Here is a 21,204-nt window from a genome sequence, read left to right on the forward strand (position 1 = left end):
CTAATAAGAAGCAGTCAGTAAGGGTCCTTTCACATAGGGCGGACCTTTTTTGATCCGCTCCGGCACTTTTTTTTTTTTTTTACGGACACGGATGACACTTGTGTCATCCGGTCCGTATGTCTGTTTACCATCCCATCCATTTACAGATGATAAACGGAGATAATGTATGTCAATGGGATTGTGGATGTCAGCAGATGACACTGCTGACATCCGTTTTTGCGTCCGTTCCGTTTTTTTTTTAAACTGAAGAAAAATAGGGTTCTCGTCCGTTTAAAAAAAAACGGAACTGATAGGAAAGGACGCAAATCAGATGTCAGCGGATGGTCATCCGATGACATCCGCAATCCCATTGACATGCATTATGTCCGTTTTTCATCCACAAAAATATGGGATGAAAAACGGACACACGGACTGCCCGTGTGAAAGGACCCTAAGGGCTCTTTCACACGGCCGCTCCGCTTGTCCGCAAATCATCCTATTTTTTTGCGGATGATTTGCGGACATAATGCAAGTCTATGGCATTGTGGATGTCAGCAGAATACCATCCGCTGACATCCGATTTTCTTCCTTTCAGTTCTGTTCCATTTTTTGGAACGGAACAGAACCCTATTTTTCATCCGTGTAAAAAACGGAAAGGAAGGAAAATCGGATGTCAGCGGATGACACCAGCAATGCCATAGACTTACATTATGTCCGCATATCATCCGCAAACGGATGGGATGATATGCGGGCACACGGAGCGGATGACACAAATGTCATCCGCTCCGTGAAAAAAGTCCCGCAGCGGAGAAAAGCAGCGGAGCGGCCGTCTGAAAGAGCCCTTAGGAGGTTTTTTTTTTTTTTTGAGAATGTTATATAGCAGAAAGTGAAAAATATTGTTTTTTTTTTTTTTTCAGAATTGTCTCTCTTTTTTTGTTTATAGCGCAAAAAATAAAAATCGCACAGGTGATCAAATACCACCAAAAGAAAGCTCTGTTTGTGGGAAAAAAGGACAGTACTTTTATTTGGGTACAGCTTTGCACGACTGCGCAATTGTCTGTTAAAGTAACGCTGTGCCGAATCGCAAAATAAGGCCTGGTCATTAAGGGGGAAAATCTTTCGGTCCAGAAGTAGTTAACACCAATCCTTTTTATTATTTAAAGGTAGGTTTTAAAGAATTCATATAAATGGTATTATCACACACATGCTATAGATATATTGTTATGCATTTCCAATCATTTCCTGTAAAGTTAACTTTTTCATGTAGAAGCAATTCCTCTACATTCATTTCACGAACAATATAATAGTTTCAAAAAAGACTGATGCATAAACAAACATGAGCTCATATTATTAATAGACACATGTAAAAAGGCAAAATGATGACAGGGTAACATTAGCAGTAATCTTTATATCAAAAATCTGCCAGGCTGTAGTGGATCATTCAGCAGCGGTTCAGTAAGTGGAATTAGTTTATCAAGCAGCTTACAAAGTAGGAAGTAGGCAGGAGAAAGTGCAGATATGTCAAGATGTCAAGCTGTATTCTGATAAGAAATGGTGCCATTCATTGCTGTTCAATGCCTTTTAAATATTTGGAGCTAAAAGGGCAACTGCAGTCAGAAATGACTGGGGAAGTTGGGGAATGATGATCTCCTCAGTGTACCTAATCTGTAGGCTGGCTTGCTTAAAATATACTTATACAAGCCTGGGCAATTAAAATTGGACAGATGATAAACAATTGTTTAGGCAGAGGCATCATTCAGGCTGCATACAGTTGTGATTATGTGAAATTAATTACTTTTTTGGTAAAGTTTGAGAGCAGCCTTACCCCATCCTATCTCTAAAGACTCCTTATTGGTCCTACTGGTCTTTTATTATGATAGATTGCCCTCACTTACCATTAGCGGGGGATAAGGGATAGGGGAATGGTGGGGCCAAGTTGCAATAAAACTCACTATTGGCATATACTGTAGTTTTGGATACCTATATCTCTTGGTCTGTGGGTTCCCGGCGGCGTGGGTGGCGGATCCCCCATCGGATCACAATAAGATCTGAGACCTTGGTTATGCTATCCACCATAGAAAACACAGCTCTAGCCCCCTGCCACCTTAAGCCTCTCTGATATTTCTGCCCATCTTGCGGTTGTTGGGCACGGTCTGGTGCACAACTAGCCCACCCTGACCGTTATCCACACTGTCCAGTGGCTTTTCGGTTGCTTTAGAGTGCTGGGTTCTGTATTGTGCCCAAGCTCAAAGAAACTAAATACAATAAGATTTTGATTATGTGTTATGCTTGTAGAAACATTTGGGTCAACTGATGGTCCCTGATGAAGCAATTGATGAACAGTATGTTCTGCAAAACACGTAGGACCACCTTAACATGTTTCTATACTCAGTAATGATAGTCTGTATTGATGTTGATGATACCTTTGTCTTTTATATGTATAGTCTTTTTATTAAATATCTTTTTCAATATTGTATTAATAAAATTTGACTTTTTTATCAAATCACGTTTAGGATGCTCACCATTTTGTGACAATTCCACATCCTTCAAAGTCCTACTGTTAGTGGCAGTGCTTTAAGTGGCCCAAAAGAGGTGCCGGTACTCTATTATAGCCTATACATTTTTTCGCCCCCCCCACCCGACATCAGGGTCCCCACAGAGCACCCCCCCTGGCCTGGACTGGGACTCCGATGCAGGGGGACTCACTGGTGGTGACTGGTCTGGCTCTGGAGTGGGAAATATTCTTGGGGGGGGGGGGGAAATTGAGGGCGCAGATGTCCAAAATTAGCGTACTGGTACGCTAAGGCGCACGGAGAGGTGGCGGTATGCTCAAGAGCCATATTTGGAAGTGGCGGTACTGAGTACCAGTGCATACCTGCCCACTTAATGCACTGGTTAGTGGGTAACAGGAGGGTCAAATTGGCCTCTCCCTGTTTACTCTCTATTTTTATGGTTCTATGGATTCATTATGAATGCATCTCTTGGTATGTTGATAATTTGTAACCCATGCTTTTCAATAAGGTAACCTCGCTTACAAATGTTTTCATGTGTTCAGTTTAAATCGCCCAGGTGTGTGACAGGGGACTTTTAACACTTGTTTGCTTATGCCTTTCTCTGGGGACACTTAGTTCCAACCGCATAGATAGTGATAGAGAATCAATGAAAATCAAAATAAATGTAAAAAAAAAGAAAATAAATTATCAGTAGAATTGTGTATGGACATGTATATTATTACACACTCTGCCCAGGTTTGTGGAACTGGTACAGTATTCACACCCCTTGAAATTTTCCACATTTTGTCATGTTACAACCAAACGTAAATGTATTTTATTGGGGTTTAATGTGATAGACCAACACAAAGTGGCACATAATTGTGAAGTGAAAGGAAAATTATAAATTAATTTCATAATATTTTACAAGTAAATATGTGAAAAGTGTAACATGCATTTGTATTCAGCCCACCTGAGTCAATACTTTGTAGAACCACCTTTCGCTGTAATTACAGCTGCAAGTCTTTTTGGTATGTCTCTACCAGCTTTGCACATCTACAGAGTGAAATTTTGGCCCATTCTTCTTTGCAAAATCAGATTGGATGAAGAACGTCTGTGGACAGCAGTTTGCAAGTCTTGCCACAGATTCTCAATTATTATTATTATTATTATTATACAGGATTTATATAGCGCCAACAGTTTGCGCAGCGCTTTACAATGTGAAGGAAGACAATACAGTTACAATACAGTTCAAAACAGGAGGAACTAGAGGGCCCTGCTCGTTAGAGCTTACAATCTAGAAGGGAGGGTCAAGTGAAACAAAAGGCAATAACTGTGGGGGATGGGTTGATGGAGAAAAGGAGGTACATTTGTTAAGGGTTGGTAGGATAGGCTTCTCTGAAGAGGAGGGTTTTCAGAGATCGCCTAAAAGCTAATAGAGTGGGGGATAATCGGACAGATAAGGGTAAGGAGTTCCATAGGATTGGAGAGGCTCTGGAAAAGTCCTGGAGGCGAGCATGGGAGGAGGTGATGAGTGAGCTAGAGAGCAGGAGGTTTTGAGAAGAACGAAGAGAGCGATTAGGTTGGTATTTTGAGATGAGGCAATTGGATTTAGGTCTGGACTTTGACTGGGCCATTCTAACACATGAATATGCTTTGATCAAAACCATTCCTTTGTAGGTTTGGCTGTATGTTTAAGGTTGTTGTCCTGATGGAAGGTGAACCTCCACCCCAGTCTCAAGCCTTTTGCAGACTCTAACAGGGTTTCTTCTAAGATTTCCCTGTATTTGGCTCCGTCCATCTTCCCATCAACTCTAACCAGCTTCTCTGTACCTGCTGAAGAAAAGCATCCCCATAACATGATGCTGTCACCAACATGTTTCACGGATGGTGTGTTCAGGGTGATGTGCAATGTTCATTTTCTGCCACACAAAGCATTTTGCTTTTATGTTTTTAAGTTAAATTTTGGTCTCATCTGACCAGAGCACCTTCCTGCACATGCTTGCTGTGTCCCCCAAACAGCTTCTTGCAAACTGCAAATGGGACTTCTTATTGCTTTCTTTCAACAATGGCTTTCTTCTTGCCACTCTTCCATAAAGGCCAAATTTGTGGAATGCATGACTACTGTGATAGTTGTCCTGTGGACAGATTCTCCAACCTGAGCTGTGGATCTCTGCAGCTCCTCCAGAGTTACCATGGACTTCTTGGCTGCTTCTCTGATTAATGCTCTCCTTGCCCAGCCATGTCTTAGTAGATTTGAAGTTGTGCCATACTCTTTCCATTTTCAGATGATGGATTGAACAGTGCTCCGTGACATGTTCAAAGCTTGGGATATTTTTTTAAAACCTAACTCTGCTTTAAACCTCTCCACAACTTTATCCCTGACCTGTCTGGTGTGTTCCTTGGCCTTCATGATGCTGTTTGTTCACTAAGGTTCTCTAATAAACCTCCAAGGGCTTCACAGAACAGCTGTATGTATACTCTGATTAAATTACACACAGGTGGACTCTATTTACTAATTAGGTGACTTGTGAAGGCAATTGGTTCCTCTAGATTTTAGTTAGGGGTATGAGAGTAAAGAGGGCTGAATACAAATGCACACCACACTTTTCAGATATTTATTTGTAAAAAAGTTTGAAAACTATTTATCATTTTCCTTCCACTACACAATTATGTGCCACTCTGTGTTGGTCTATCACAGAAAATCCCAATAAAATACAGTTACGTTTTTGGTTGTAACATGACAAAATGTGGAAGATTTCAAGGAGTATGAATACTTTTTCTAGGCACTGTAAATTTTTATTGTGCAAATGATTTGTCAGGGAAAGAGGCTACCATATTGAAAGATGTTTAGTAATTCAATATGGTCACATACAGTATCACTATTTTCTATATACTGTAACATCTTCCACCTGTAGGAAAGATAAATATTAAATTAGTAGTACAGCACTTTGTATAGTATAGAAAGTGTTAGTAGATTCATTTTAAACCCCTCTTCCATTTTGCTCGCTGTCTTTGTCTTGTTGGGGAGGATTCCCTTAATTTCCTGTCCTGGTGATACAACAGGAATAGGAAATTTCTCCAAAGTGATAGGATATCCACTCTTAGATAGTTGTCACAAGAACAGGTGACAGGCAAGATTTCCCTCCATCTCTAGTTCCTGTGACAGCTCTAAAACATTTGATTTCACATCACTTTTTGTACCAGAAACAATGGTTACCATGACAAATAAAAAAGGTGACTCTCACTTGCATACTTTGCAAAACTACTTCCCTTGTAGTGCATTGGCCCCTCCTAGGACTACTTTACAAACTTTTTTGTTGTTACACATTTTTACATAGATTTTAACGATCTAAATCTTCCTTTATACCAAGTATGCATTGTTTTCGTAGTCTGCATCTGTCTTCCTTGCCCCCCTGGCCCTGGAGAAAAAAACATTCTTTGGTGTACTTCTTTTTCATTTTAGCACCGTCCTCACCAGTTTTGCATGACTGACGTTAGATCTACATTGCTGGATGACTTGAAAGATAATGGATTTATACTGTTGGGTATTTTTTTTTTCTTTTTAATGGACTCTATCTTAATAGGTGTTTTTTCACTATTTCTTTTTTTTTGGTGACCAGGTATACTCACCCAGGGGTAGGAATGTCTGATCTGCCAATCTCTCCACTGACTTTTGATTGCCTGATGAATAAAATGTAAAATGTTATCAACAACTTACAAGGCCTCCACAACACTGTAGTCAACTCTACAATGCCAACCATATCTCAAAATATCAAGCAAACCATCCACTTCACTCCTGCTCTCTACCTCTACCATCACCTCCTTCCCCTCATGCTCACATCTAAGACTTCTCCAGAGCCTCTGCCATTCTCTGGAACTCCTTACCCCAACCCGGACAACTTATTCTGCCTCCAGCTAGCAACTAAATTTGACTTTCTTGATCAACCCATCTCTACATAGCTACTACCTTTTGTATCACTTCCCCTTCTCATTAGATTGTAAACTCTCATGAGAAGGGCCCCCTAACCCTCTTGTCTTTATTTTAAATTATTCTTAAACTCCACACCAAATGCTCATTAAGGATAATGGTTTGGAATGCTTTTGTAGGGAAAAACTCTGCTTCTTTTTTTTTTTTTTTTTGCTGGCTTTTTTTTGGGCAATTTACAAACAGAAGCAGGCCAAAGATTAAGTGATTTAATAGTATTTTTTTTAAATGTCACTTTTGCTTTAGTACATACTACAGATGTGCCACTTCATGGGCAGGTTTAATTTTTTACTGCCGCCAGTCTATGTCAAACATCTACAGTATGGAGGGGGAGAAGGATTTACACACACAACCAGCTTTAGTACATCCTACAGGTGCGTCATTTCACAGGTGGGTTTAACCATTTTACTTGCCACCCACATGTCATACATCTGTAGCAAAGCTGGCATTTTACACTGACTCACAGCTGCTATAGCACCTGGGAGTGTGTGTAAATATGACAAGCCAACTGTCGGCTCTAAGGATGGAGGCATTCGAAAGATGGAAGGGAGACCAGTGAACATCCATTTGCTGATTTCCCCTAGCTATTAAGAACCCATAAGTAATGAGGATTTTGTAACTTCTGGCTTCTTCTGTCACTTTCTCTATGTAGCACCCTCCTAGGTAGGTGCTAGGAAAACCCATAAGGGGGGCCCTGCCTGCTTATCAGGGGGGTCTGATTGTTCAGCTAGGCTGTCATGTGTTCCCAGGTGTGTCTGTTGAGCTTGGAGTGTCTCCCCACTGTGTCCAACGAGGGCTCTTATTGGGCAGTGGAGGAAACCTGACCAATAGCACACCAAGTCTTGTATCTATCCCAGAGGGCAGAATCTGCCGCAATGCATCCTGGGATGGGGTATAAGTCTGAGGGGAGCACATGACAGGGTGTCTTTGGCGGAAAGCAGAGTCAAAGGAGGAGGGTAACGGCTGTCTCTCCTCCGGTCAGCGCTAGAGAAGAAGTCCTTGGCGGTCGGCCTGAAGGACAGAAGATTGAGCTGAGCTGCAGAGAGGGATCCAGTGGGCTGAGGACCGAGTGGAGCTGCTGGGGCAGAAGTTTCCAGGAAAGCAGTGTCGTGAGTACTGTAAACTGCCCAGGGGTCTGCCTAGGATAGGGGACCACTCCAGAAGGTCGGAGGGATCCAGGAGCCAGCTAACCAGTAGAGAGGGCTTGGAAAGGGGGTGCCTGTGATTAAGCCCTAAAGATAAGTGTGTGTGAAAGAGGGTGAAGGTGCGGACCCTGAAGTGTTCGGCAATGCAGCAGTCTTACAAGTAGCCAGAGGAGTATCCCACTCATCTTGATACAAGCAGTAACCCAGGCGGACCCTCATCCAGCAAAATGGCTGGGAATCCTGCTACATCTACATTCTGTGGCCATGGAAGAAGCAAATGGAGTGCAATCTGCATACCATTAGCTTCAGTGGAGTGCAGGGGAGACATCAGGGGTTTAATAGACCCCTGATGTTTCAATAAAGAGAATCTGTCAAAGTAAACATACAGAGCTGTTTGTCCCCTATGTAACAGCATTAAAGTTACATAAAAAAATGTGTAATTAAAAGTACACCAAAGCACTTAAAACCCCCTCCCATAAAAAAAAAAAAGTTTTGAGACACTCCCTGCCTCCTTGTACACACACATACATATATAAATGCACATGTCGGATTGCATGCATGCAAAAACTTTGATTGTGCTACATATGTTACATGAGTGACAGCAATAATTCTAGGGCCATTATTTATGATCCGCTCTAAACTGACGACCTTAGGGGCTTTTAAAGCGTAAACTATGTACAATTTTAGTTACAGGAGTTCCTTGTTGATTTACAGCTTAACATGTTGGGTATCTATTTGCTCAGTGAAACCTAATCTTTGAAATTTTACCAAAATATTTGGTAATGTGTTACATTTGCGTACACTAAAATTAATGTTATTTTTTAATTTTTTTCTGAAAATTGGCATTTTATAAACTGTTGCATTGGTATCATGTGACAAAATATACCATTTTTTTCTCTGAAGTCTCTGCTTTCAGAAAATATATACTGTTTAGGGGTTTTAACGAACCTTTTAGCCTAAAATTATTTTTTAATGTGTGTAAAAAAAAGCACAATTTGGCTCTGTCAGTGAAAAACATCTACTAAGCATTTTATTTAATGGAATTGAGCATTTTTAACATTTCACTTTAAGCCTTCATAAAAAAAAAAAAAAAAAAAAAAAACTACTCCCTGCTCATCTGTATTTTTTTAAATATTTGTTTTTGCACTGGTACATGTCCTCAGCTCCCTTTGCCCTTTGTTTGATGAACCCTTGCCTGTTAGCCTTGAAAATGAAGAGCATTGCTTTTCAATGTGCTTCCCATTGACTTCAGGGTAGTTCACATTATTTGAAGAGTATGACAGTCTGGATGCTATGTTGTGAACTTTTGTTACTGGATGAAATTGTTTTTAGTATTGGTGACACCATCGCCGTGCGGTCTGTTCATTTTCTTTGACACTTGGAGTTCACATTAATTTTACAATTTGAAGATTTTACAATGAGTTTGCTGAAAAGCCTGCAAATCGAACCCAAGCACATTCGTCCCATCACTAGCAGTGACAGTGTGCAACTTATAAATTCATTTTCTAACTTCAAGCAATAGATGTTGCATAAAATGTTTATATCCCAGGTACCCAGCTACTATTATTTTACTTGTGGCCATTCAGATATAACCAAGCAAGTGGCAGCTCCTGAGTTGGTCAGCCGTAGGTTTAAGGAGCTGTGCTAGCATGCCTACAAAATGTACATAGGGCAAAACCACCCAAGGGGACATGTATGTGATACCTCACCTGGTTAGTTAGTCCATACCTAGCCATCCTAGTGAAACTTAAGTGCATATCTAAGCCTTTTTTTTCCTGATGCGACAGCATTCAAATAAAAAAAAAAAAAAAGGAAGATTGCACTTGAAGTGCGCCCTCTAGTGCTGATTACAGCAGCCATAGGTTTAAGGGGCTGTGCTAGCATGCCTACAAAATGTACACAGGGCAAAACCTGCCAAGGGGAATTGTATGTGATACCTCACCTGCTTGATTGGTCCATACCTAGCCATCCTCATGAAACTTAGGTGCATATTTAAGCCTTTTTTTCCAGATGCGACAGCATTCAAATGAAAAAAAATAAAAGGAAGATTGCACTTGAAGCGTGCCCTCTAGTGCTAATTACAGTAGGAAATATGATAGAGCTTTATCATGTATTTGGAGCTAATTTGGTATAATGTAAAAATAAGTTATTATTGCCTCAAATCTAGAATTTAAACACAGAAAACCTATTGTAAACAAAATGATCATATTGTAGAAATTCAATTTTATCTCTTTAGTGTGTTTATTTACAAATCTGTCATATCTCTACCATTTCCTTTTTTCTTTTTTTTATATGTATGTGTTTTACCATTCAAATCCCACTTCCAGCAATAAAATAATGACAGCTTGCTAGACAGATATAAAAAAAAAAAAATTGAGTTTTTTTTTTTCCTTTCCGGCAGCATATTAAAAATGCACACCTGCAGTGCATTACATTTCAGAAGATTTAATGTTAATATTCTGTACAGAATGATAATTATTTTCATATCTGCATTAAGGCATAGCACTTCCAGAGAAAACAAATGAAACTGGAAGTCACCTGGCATGCCTTCGGTGTTTCGCTGTCTCTGTCCTGTTGAAGCAAACAAATAGCGTTATTTGTGAAATTACGGTGATACTCGATTTTGTATATAAATGTGCAGGAGAAGACAACATGTATTTCGGCAGAGGGTGCTGTCCTCTAGTTCAAGCACACGTTAGATTACAAGGTCATGCTGCCTATTGATAAATCACACTGCCGTGATTCCTAACTGACAGCTCAAACTAACATCAAGCTGGATGAGAGAGAACAAAAGGCCATCAAGCAGCCATTTTCTTGACACTTTTATTCAATCACCAGCAGATTGCTTACGACAGCAATAGCAGCTGTTTTGTCTTCATCTTTCCACATTTGATAAAAGGTGTCAACTCAAATTTTTGTAAATAATTCACTTACCCCTACTGCAGACTCCATCGCTGCTCAACATATGTATTCTTTTTTGAGCCGATCACTCAGACAGGTCAGGGCTCAGAGATATCAAATGAAGGTCATCTGTGATCTCAAAGGAAACACTGATAAAGCATCAGCGCTTGAAGGTCACAGATAAGAAATACATTGGGATATTTCTGATGTGGGTATCGAGGCTAAACAATAAAATATAAACACAGCGTTGTGGCTGCATATTATTTTTCTATTGCTCTCTAGGGGACAACCATGCCCATTTGCCAGCTGCTGAACCACTGCGTTACATGTGTGCACCTAAACTGAAAAGACTGTGATATAGAAGAAGGCACAGAGAAGTTTTCCGTACTTGATTTCTCTTTTACCATGAGATTATAACAGAAACAAATACTTTTAGCAGTCAGCAATAAAACATAGATATTCCCTAAAGGGAAATAATATTCTTTTAAATGTTTTTAGATATAAAAGTAAATAAGGTCAGTTTGGTTTAATCTTATCAATATATGGTAATGTTTTAAAACTGACAAGTTGACCTAAATATGAAGACAAAGAAATAATGTCTAAAGATTATAATGTCTCGAATTGTGTATGAATGTTTGTTCATAGTTTCTTCTGTGAATGTGGGGATATGTAATATTGAGGTACTATAATGATGTAGACTAACTGATATATAAAGATACTATATGAAATATTACAGAAACTATATGAAATATTATAGTTTAGATCTATATACAGAATTTATTAAAGTATAACAAATGCAGATGGAAATAGACTTGTTTATATGTATTATGGGTGATTCTACACTATATTACCAAAAGTATTGGGATGCCTGCCTTTACACAAACATGAACTTTAATGGCATCCCAGTCTTAGTCCGTAGGGTTCAATATTGAGTTGGCCCACCCTTTGCAGCTATAACAGCTTTAACTTTTCTGGGAAGGCTTTTACAAGGTTTAGGAGTGTGTCTATGGGAATGTTTGACCATTCTTCCAGAAGCGCATTTGTGAGGTCAGGCACTGATGTTGGAACGAAAGCCTGGCTCGCAGTCTGCGCTCTAATTCATCCCAAAGGTTTTTATGTGGTTGAGGTCAAGACTTTGTGCAGGCCAGTCAAGTTCCTCCACCCCAAACTCGCTCATCCATGTCTTTATAGACCTTACTTTTTGCACTGGTGCGCAATCATGTTGGAACAGGAAAGGCGCTAACCCCAAACTGTTCCCACTCATTGGGAGCATGACATTTTCCAAAATGTCTTGGCATACTGAGGTCTTAAGAGTTCCCTTCACTGGAACTGAGGGGTCAAGCCCAACCCCTAAAAAACAACCCCACACCATAATCCCCCTCCACCAAATGACTTGGACCAGTGCACAAAGCAAGGTCCATATAGACATGGATGAGCGAGTTTGTGGTGTAAGAACTTGACTGGCCTGCAGAGTCCTGACCTCAACACAATAGAACACTTTTGGGATGAATTAATTCGGAGACTGCAAGCCAGGCCTTCTCATCCAACATTAGTGCCTAACCTCAGAAATGTGCTTCAAGAAGAATAGTCAGAAAATCCCAAAGAAACAATCCTAAACTTTGTGGACAGCCTTCCCAGAAGAGTTTAAGCTGTTATATCTGCAAAGGTTGTGTCAACTAAATATTGAACCCTACAGACGAAGACTAGGATGCCATTAAAGTTCATATGCCTATAAAGGCAGGTAAGCTCTGCTTACTGCAGTGCCACACAGTGCCTTTTGCTTTATTGCTCCTTCCCACAATGCTATCTGGCAACCTTCTAAAAACAATGTACTAATGAACTAGCTGAAATTCACTCCAGCCTGACATCCTTCAACTGAAAAATCAAAGGATTCAATTTTTGGCCCAACAGCAGCTGCTTCCAATCTGTGGCGGCTGTCAGAATGTAATAGGCACAGCGGGAGAGTCATCTCATCTATCCGCACTGTATAGAGTGGATGGATGGAGGAATCTTTTGGATTTTTTTTCTTTCAGCTCTCAGGTTGAATGGAAAAAAGGTCTAACAGTGAATGGCCAGCTTTAGGCGGTGACAGTAAAAGAAAACCCCAAAGATTTCTTAATCCACCCAAATAAGGTAGCTGGAGGTACACCCCTCTTCCCCACGGGGACATTGTATTCTGTGGTGGTGGTGGGCGCTGCTGTAAGAATACAATATCCAAGTGGGGAAAAGGGATGTTCTTCCAGCTACCACATTTGTGTCTACGAAGGAATCTTTGTTTTTTGTTTTTTTATACAGCCAGCAAACCTACTGTGTATAGATTAGTGGCTGCAACCGATTGGCTGCAGCCATCAAAAATGTTGACAGAAGTAAATGAAAAATTCTACTTTTGTCTGGTAGGATAGGCCAAACACAGATCAAAATTCATCTCATTCTTGCTGAGAGGGGGCTCTTAGCTGCTGGAAGCTTGGCAGGCTTTACAAACTTGTTGAACTTAACCAACTCTGTTTACCACTGATTGGCTCCCAATATTTGGGGAAGGGATAGGTGTGGTCCTTTATGATATCATGCTTTGGGTGAGCTCTTGAGGATCCAGCACCCACAGGACAAAGTACCAAGCCTCCAAGGGTTCAAGCAACCACATTCGGCCATGCATTCATTATTTTTTCACCTTTAATTTATTTTTTTTACCGTAAACCCCCCCCCCCCCTTCCATTGTTACCATTCTCTCCCCTATGGCATTACAGAGAGCGCTATAGAGAGGAGGCTTTCTCCGGCTCCTGTCTCTGTCCTCTACCAATGCTCCACTTCCAAGAGTCTAGAGGCCTGATGACCAGGAGCCTGATCCAGGCCTCAAAACCATTTCAGTCCCAGCCCACAGCATCTGGTCTGACCAAAAGAAGGCTGTACAACTGTGGGATCGTGGGCACTGCACCTGCAGCTCCTTTCACAACGACTCATCATTTTGTTATTTAGATTTTATTTGGGGTATTTATAAAGTTTACAGTGGACAGTGCTGTTTTAACTAGGACACACAAGTCAGGCAAAAAATTACTGCCAGTAAAGATCTTTGTTGAGACTACCAAGATGGGAGCCTATGGCTCTTGTAATGCACCCTTATTTGTCTTTATGCTGCTGACGTTCACCTTTTAGGGCACTCCCTCTGGAGTGTCAGCAACTGCCAAAATAAGGAGTAGGTTGGCTTTTCAATGAAAGCCACTTTAGATGGTGCACTGCTTGCAGACTCTTTGCCATCTGTCAGACACAAAGTATGAGCTTCATGAGCTAGGAGACACCAATGAACATGGCAAGGATGTCTCAATGGCTAGACAGGTACCCACTTAATAAAAATGTTAGTATTCATTGTGAATGGGTTGACATGTTTTTTGATCCCTTTTCGTCCATCTGTTAAATTCACCATGTCGGATAACAGTTGTAATAGTTTGTTGCTGACAAACTACCACAATCTCCAGGTATCCCTGCTGGATACTTTCCCTTAAAAAAGAATTTGGCAAATAGTCGTTTATATGCCACGTTTTCCATCCTAAGTGGAATGACGGTTTAAGGGTATGATATGCATCTTTTGAAAAGGCCTTGGTTTTGTTACAATAGGCGGAGCTGGCTTGCTCCTGCAAAGGCTGGAATCAAAGTCACTTTCCACCTTCTCCCGGTACACCGAGATTGTTTTCACTTGTTTGGTTGCTTATTTAATAGTGGCTTTTTTTGTTTAATATTTTTTATTAAACAAGATTTAAAATAAAAAAAAAAGTATTACATAATCAAAAAGAATATCGTAGAGTTACAAGCTTTATTGCATATAAATACATTTTTCCAAAGTGAATAACACCAATACATGTTCAATCATCTTTTTTTGATTGCTTTTGTTTTAAAGCAACTTGTCAAAAAGAACTACAATGTTATGTAATAGTGTAAATATTGATGTGTATGGGTTGTTGGACTGTACGGTGCTCATACAGGATAGTAAAGAGAAGGAAATGGCAAGAATAGTACACACATATATATATGTATATATATATATATATATATATATATATATATATAAAATATAAACGCTTATTTATTACAAGAGTATAAAAACATCCAATAAATACATTTGTTCAATATATGCGTTTACTACACTTTGGTTTCCAACCGGTTTTGCCATGTCGAGTTTTTCGTAAAAACGCAGAAATTATTCTAACTATGGCATGGAGCACCGAAATAACTGTTGAGCAGTGTATGTGAGTCCACTCATGAGGACCTCTAGCAACATTTCGGCACTGCGCTATTTAAACTGGCAATTGCTTGGTCATGCAACACTGTACCCAAACAATATTATTATCATTTTTTTCACACAAATAAAACTTTCTTTTGGTGGTATTTGATCACCACTGTTTTTTTTTATTTTTGTGATGTAAATAAAAAAAAAAGACTGACAATTTTGAAAAAAAAAAACAAAAAAATAATTCTTACTTTCTGCTATAAAACATATCCTATAAATTAAAAAAAAAATAATAATTTTTTTATAAATTTTGGCAAAAATGTGTTCTGCTACATGTCTTTAGTAAAAAAAAAAAAAAATCCCTGTGGGATATATGCTAGAATTTTTATTTATTTATTTTTTAATACTACTAATGGCAGTGATCAATGACTTATAATGGGACTTCAAGTGGGCGGACAATCTGACACTGGGGGGAACTGACTAACTGCCACTGACTTTACCAGTGACATTATTACAGTGATCAATGCTAATAATATGCAATGTCACTGTACTAATGACACTGGGTAGAAAGAGGTAAACATCTAGGGCAATCAAGAGGTTAAATGTGTGCCTAGCTATGTGTAATGTGTGGGATATATGCTGCTTTTTCTAAAGATTTTGTTGTTTTTTTTCTCTGCTTAGCAGGGAATAACAAAACCCCCAGGAGGATCTCCTGTTAGTGAACAGAGCTCTGTATTGTTTACAATCACAGAGCTCTGTTCCATGAATCACTGAACCGTTTAGCGGGTTTCGGTGGTCAATCATTGGCCAGGGCCAGCTGATTGGCTTCTGAATCGCAGCGCAGCCGGGCCCCTGTCCTGGCATGAAGATCATGTGCTAGGTATGTGATCCAGCGCAGGGAGGTGGCTTTGCCACCGCACATCTATGTTATGTGCCTTCCCATGAGCCGTGCTATATCTTGTTATTATTCAAGATGTTCAGTAGCTTCTTGAATGGAGGATCCTCATGTCAGCATCTTATCTACACTTTTCAGGACATCTGTATGGAATTTGGTGTACCATTGGATGCAAAAACTAACCATCTAACCATCATAACTAATCCTGTCTATTCTTGGCATAGGTATAGGCTCCAAAAACTTGATTTTCTGTTTGGCGCAGAATAAATTAGACCTTATGTCACTTATTCAGATGGAAAAAGGGGGAAGAAGTTAAAACCTTGCCAGATACAATCAACAATCAACAATTGGTCACCTGGTTTTTGCTTGCAGGGTAATCGCTATGGGAAGCGGCTATATATTTTGTAAGCAAATCTTTATGGTCCACTAAGAGCATCAAGCTACCACATCACCTAATAAGAATTATTTATTTATTACAGGTACTTTTATAGTGTTGCCAATTTTACACAGCGCTTTACATATATTTTGTACATTCACATCAGTCCCTGCCCCCAAGGAGCTTACCATCTAAGGCCCCTAACTAACATACATACACATAATAGGGCAAATTTAGACAGGAACCAATTAACCCACTAAACCAAATTTAGTAGTCTGAGTATCTGTAATCCTGTCTGATTACAATAGTCAATCATTTTGGCGATTCTAAAAAGTACCAACACAACTTTGGAATTTTCTTTGGATGCTGCAGGGTTTGGGAACTTCTTTCAAGAGGAATAGTGTGTGAACGCTTGGCTAGCCTCCTAAGCTGAAAAAAATCTGTTGCTCATTCTCGTTTTCATTGGGTGTATTTCCTATCCCTGGCCCCATAGGCAGTGAGAGAACATTGCACATGCCTCATCAGGCTTCAATAGTGAGGCCATGGTGATTTAACCGATGAGTATGAGTGGAATGGGTATTTCTTTTCCATGGTGGGTGGAATATAAACACTTATCCTGATTAATGGCTGCCTGTTACATTTGTTTTTTTGTAACAAGGGCATCTCAAATTCTTCTACTTAATTGTTTTTTCAGCATTATTCTTCTGGTTCTGCCCTTCATGTTGGGAAGACATTACTCGTGATTTTTTTATCTAACGTATTATCAAAGCCTGGAAATGTCTCTCCAATTTTTATGATTTATTTATTTTGTCATTTATTACTGGATGTTTATTTGTTACCTTTGGAGTCTATACTTTTTAAGTTGACTTTTCCTGGGCCTTTTTTCATGACTTTCTGTTTTAGCGGGCTATTTTTAGAACCCAAAAACCACGTGGTGGTGTCCAAGCAAATGACGTAGAATTTTCCAACCTAAAGCAATATTAAACGCTTATAGCAGCTTACCAGTTCTTAGATGTGGTTGCTGCATTTGTTTTTGTTTTTTTAGTGTTCTTTTTGTTTATTTTCACCTGTTGATCTGGCCAGTAAATATTGTAACACGGGGGACCATTAGCTCTAGTAGTAGATGCGTTTTCAAGTGATTCACGGTAGTCAGGATCCATATTTTAAGAGCCTGGTCCCCCATTTTTATTAAAAGGCAAATAAAAAGTTCATAACATATAGGTTTTCCAGGCAGGGATTCTTCTCCAGGTAGATACACAAACATAAAATGCTAGCCCACTTGGCTCTTTATACTAGTCACCCCGACCATAGATTCTTCTGTGCAGATTGATTTACTCTAGCATCCACAGCTCCGCTCTGGCCTTAGTCCTCAGGCGATTTACTGCCTCTTGCAGATACACGCACTCTGGCTGCCATCCACAGCCTCTGATTCTTGGAGAGGATTGGAGTCCTACTGAATCCCATGCACAGACCTCCTGTCTGTTGGGTGGAGCAGTCTTCAAGTGGGAGCCCTAAGGTATTCCTATACCTTCATTATAAGGGCTGTGTGCACCTGAGCACACACCCTGCTGGTCCTCCACAAATCCTGGACACAGGGTTGGAGATTCTGTCCCACCCAAGACACTATGAAATCTCCCAAATACAGAGCCCCATCCAGGTATACCAAAACCTGGAGAAAGCTGAAAAAGCAGTTTTATCCACTCCACATCTATACCCTGTAGCCTTGCACTGAGCCAATGTGTACTCCCTGTGTCCTTTAACCAACCATTTTCATTGTGACAGCGTCTCATCCTGTAAAAGTGTATTATTTTTAACTGCCTTCAACAGACCAAGCTGTCCAGCAGAAATTGGCAGCTAAAGGTTTAAGACAAACACATTAAGGCCGACTTCCAGGAAACTTGAAAAATATTGTTTCTATGTACATCTTTATTAAATGGGTTTACATTACATATGCTTACTATCTCCTCATTTGTATGGAACTCTCTTGAAAGTGGGCTGGCTAGGCAGATTCACAGATTTACAGAACAGAGTGGAGTTCACACAGAGCGTATAATATAAGGCAGCACACCATGTGGGGTATTATCAATATCTAGTGACGATTATGATATGAGATGTATCTGTTGCCAAATGACTTGAAAAAAGAAAAAAAATAGACTGAACACTTTTTTTATGAGTTCGAGTTCAAATAGCATGTACTTTTTGCTCCGTATAATGTTATTATGTAAAATCTGCAAAGGGGACTTTTTATGAACATTGTTTGTATAGTTTTCATGTATTTGTTTTTTTAATTTTTGCACATGGATAAATATGTAGATCTAGAGGCATAGAAAAGAAAAATTACTTTGCCAATTCTCTGCTCCTCCATGTTGCTAGTCCTGGCAATTCTTTCAACCATATGTTCCAGTGGTCTATGGGTCCTGACCTCAATGAGATTGATACAGGGTTCATTGCCCTCATAAGTGTGTGCGCAGGATGTACTCGTGAGCCATCACCCCATGCACATTGGTGTATCATGCAGTGTGTAGAAGTGTGCGAGACACACAACCCCAAGAGAAGAGAGGCCCACTGTGCCCTGTCACACCCCACACACCCAGAGATGGCCCGAATCCATCCTATTTTATCAGCAGCACTGGATCCACTGCAATATCTCTCTCTCATTACCTGTTGGGGCGTTTCTGGCTGTGAGTTGGGGATGGGTGCACTGTGCTGTGCCAATCATGTATTATGTCACTCACAGGAATCCCATGAGTAAGATATTGAGACACAGGATTGACAGTCCCCAGCACAACGTGCTATATGAACAGGACGAAGGAGGCTGAATCTTCCCTGTCTCACATCTTATTTCAGCTGTGTCTGCCCTGTCCACGCTCCCCTCCCCCCGACTTGCACACACTGCTATGAAAGGGCTTGCTGTGGAGGTGGTGGATTTAAATATAGAGCACACTGCAGCTCTAGATCCTGGCTGCCCAAGCCTAGGGGAGACCAGCCTGGGGTCATAATTGGTGAGTGCAGGTATAAAGGTATAATGAACACCCCCCTTTCTCTAACCCCTCTCACACCCCCTCTCTCTCTCTCACTCCCCCTCACAACCCCTCTCTCTCACTCTCCCTCTCTCACCCTCTCTCTCTCAACCCCCCTGTGCTTCCCTCTTTCTCACCCCTCTCTCACCACCCTCTCTGTCTTTCACTCCCCACCCTCTCTCTCTCTCATCCCCGCCACCCTCCCTCTCTCACCCCTTTCATTATCTCTCACCTACTTTCCCATCTTCCCCTCACACTCTTTCCCACTCTCTCACTGTCTCTCTCTAATCCCCCTCTCTCACACCCCCTTTCCTCTCACCCCCCTCTCTCTTTCACCCCCACACCATCTCTCTCTCTCTCTTTTTGCACCTCCCACCACTCTCTCTCACACCCCCTCTTGTACACCCCTCACTCTCTCTCTCTCACCCCTTCTGCCATCTCTCTCCTACTTTCCCATCTCCCCCCTCTATCCCTCCTATTCCACCTTCCTACTCCACATTCTCTCCCCCCCCCCCTTTTGTCTTTCTCCCTCCACCCCCTTTTCCCCTCTTAAATTCTAATAGGAGTTCAGTAATATTTCATATTCTCAGAAAAAATGCACTCTGTTGTTAGATTTTCCATGTTTTGTCAGAAAAAAAAAAAGTTGTGGGAGTTTGCCAACCCTGTAGGAAGGAGCTGAGTGTTGACAAAACAGCTGCACAAAGAAAAGAATCCCTGAGTTGCATCTTCACTGTTCTATGTAACCAGCAGATGCTACTTAAAACTCCCAAAAACCATGTCCAATTTTTGGTGCGGTCTGCTGCACACACTGCACTTTTTTCTCTAGCATGAGGGCCCAAACAAAGATTTTACACACAGGCCCACTGTTTTCATAAATGCCAGCTCCCGCTCTTCTCTTTCACTGTGCTGATGCCTTATACACTGTATCTATATATATATATATATATATATATATACAGTGCCTTGCGAAAGTATTCGGCCCCCTTGAACTTTGCGACCTTTTGGCACATTTCAGGCTTCAAACATAAAGATATAAAACTGTAATTTTTTGTGAAGAATCAACAACAAGTGAGACACGATCATGAAGTGGAACAAAACTTATTGGATATTTCAAACTTTTTAACAAATAAAAAACTGAAAAATTGGGCGTGCAAAATTATTCAGCCCCCTTAAGTTAATACTTTGTAGCGCCACCTTTTTCGCCACCTGCGATTACAGCTGTAAGTCGCTTGGGGTATGTCTCTATCAGTTTTGCACATTGAGAGACTGAAATTTTTGCCCATTCCTCCTTGCAAAACAGCTCGAGCTCAGTGAGGTTGGATGGAGAGCGTTTGTGAACAGCAGTTTTCAGTTCTGTCCACAGATTCTCGATTGGATTCAGGTCTGGACTTTGACTTGGCCATTCTAACCCCTGGATATGTTTATTTGTGAACCATTCCATTGTAGATTTTGCTTTATGTTTTGGATCATTGTCTTGTTGGAAGACAAATCTCCGTCCCAGTCTTAGGTCTTTTGCAGACTCCATCAGGTTTTCTTCCAGAATGGTCCTGTATTTGGCTCCATCCATCTTCCCATCAATTTTAACCATCTTTCCTGTCCCTGCTGAAGAAAAGCAGGCCCAAACCATGATGCTGCCACCACCATGTTTGAAGAGTGGGGATGGTGTGTTCAGGGTGATGAGCTGTGTTGCTTTTTTCGCCAAACATAACGTTTACATTGTTGCCAAAAAGTTTGATTTTGGTTTCATCTGACCAGAGCACCTTCTTCCACATGTTTGGTGTGTCTCCCAGGTGGCTTTTGGCAAACTTTAAACGACACTTTTTATGGATATCTTTAAGAAATGGCTTCCTTCTTGCCACTCTTCCATAAAAGCCAGATTTGTGCATTATATGACTGATTGTTGTCCTATGGACAGAGTCTCCCACCTCAGCTGTAGATCTCTGCAGTTCATCCAGAGTGATCATGGGCCTCTTGGCTGCATCTCTTAACAGTCTTCTCCTTGTATGAGCTGAAAGTTTAGAGGGACGGCCAGGTCTTCGTAGATTTGCAGTGGTCTGATACTCCTTCCATTTCAATATTATCGCTTGCACAGTGCTCCTTGGGATGTTTAAAGCTTGGGAAATCTTTTTGTATCCAAATCCGGCTTTAAACTTCTCCACAACAGTATCTCAGACCTGCCTGGTGTGTTCCTT

Source organism: Pelophylax lessonae (assembly GCF_965119305.1).
Source record: "Pelophylax lessonae genome assembly, chromosome: 2".
NCBI classification, from domain to species: Eukaryota; Metazoa; Chordata; class Amphibia; order Anura; family Ranidae; genus Pelophylax; species Pelophylax lessonae.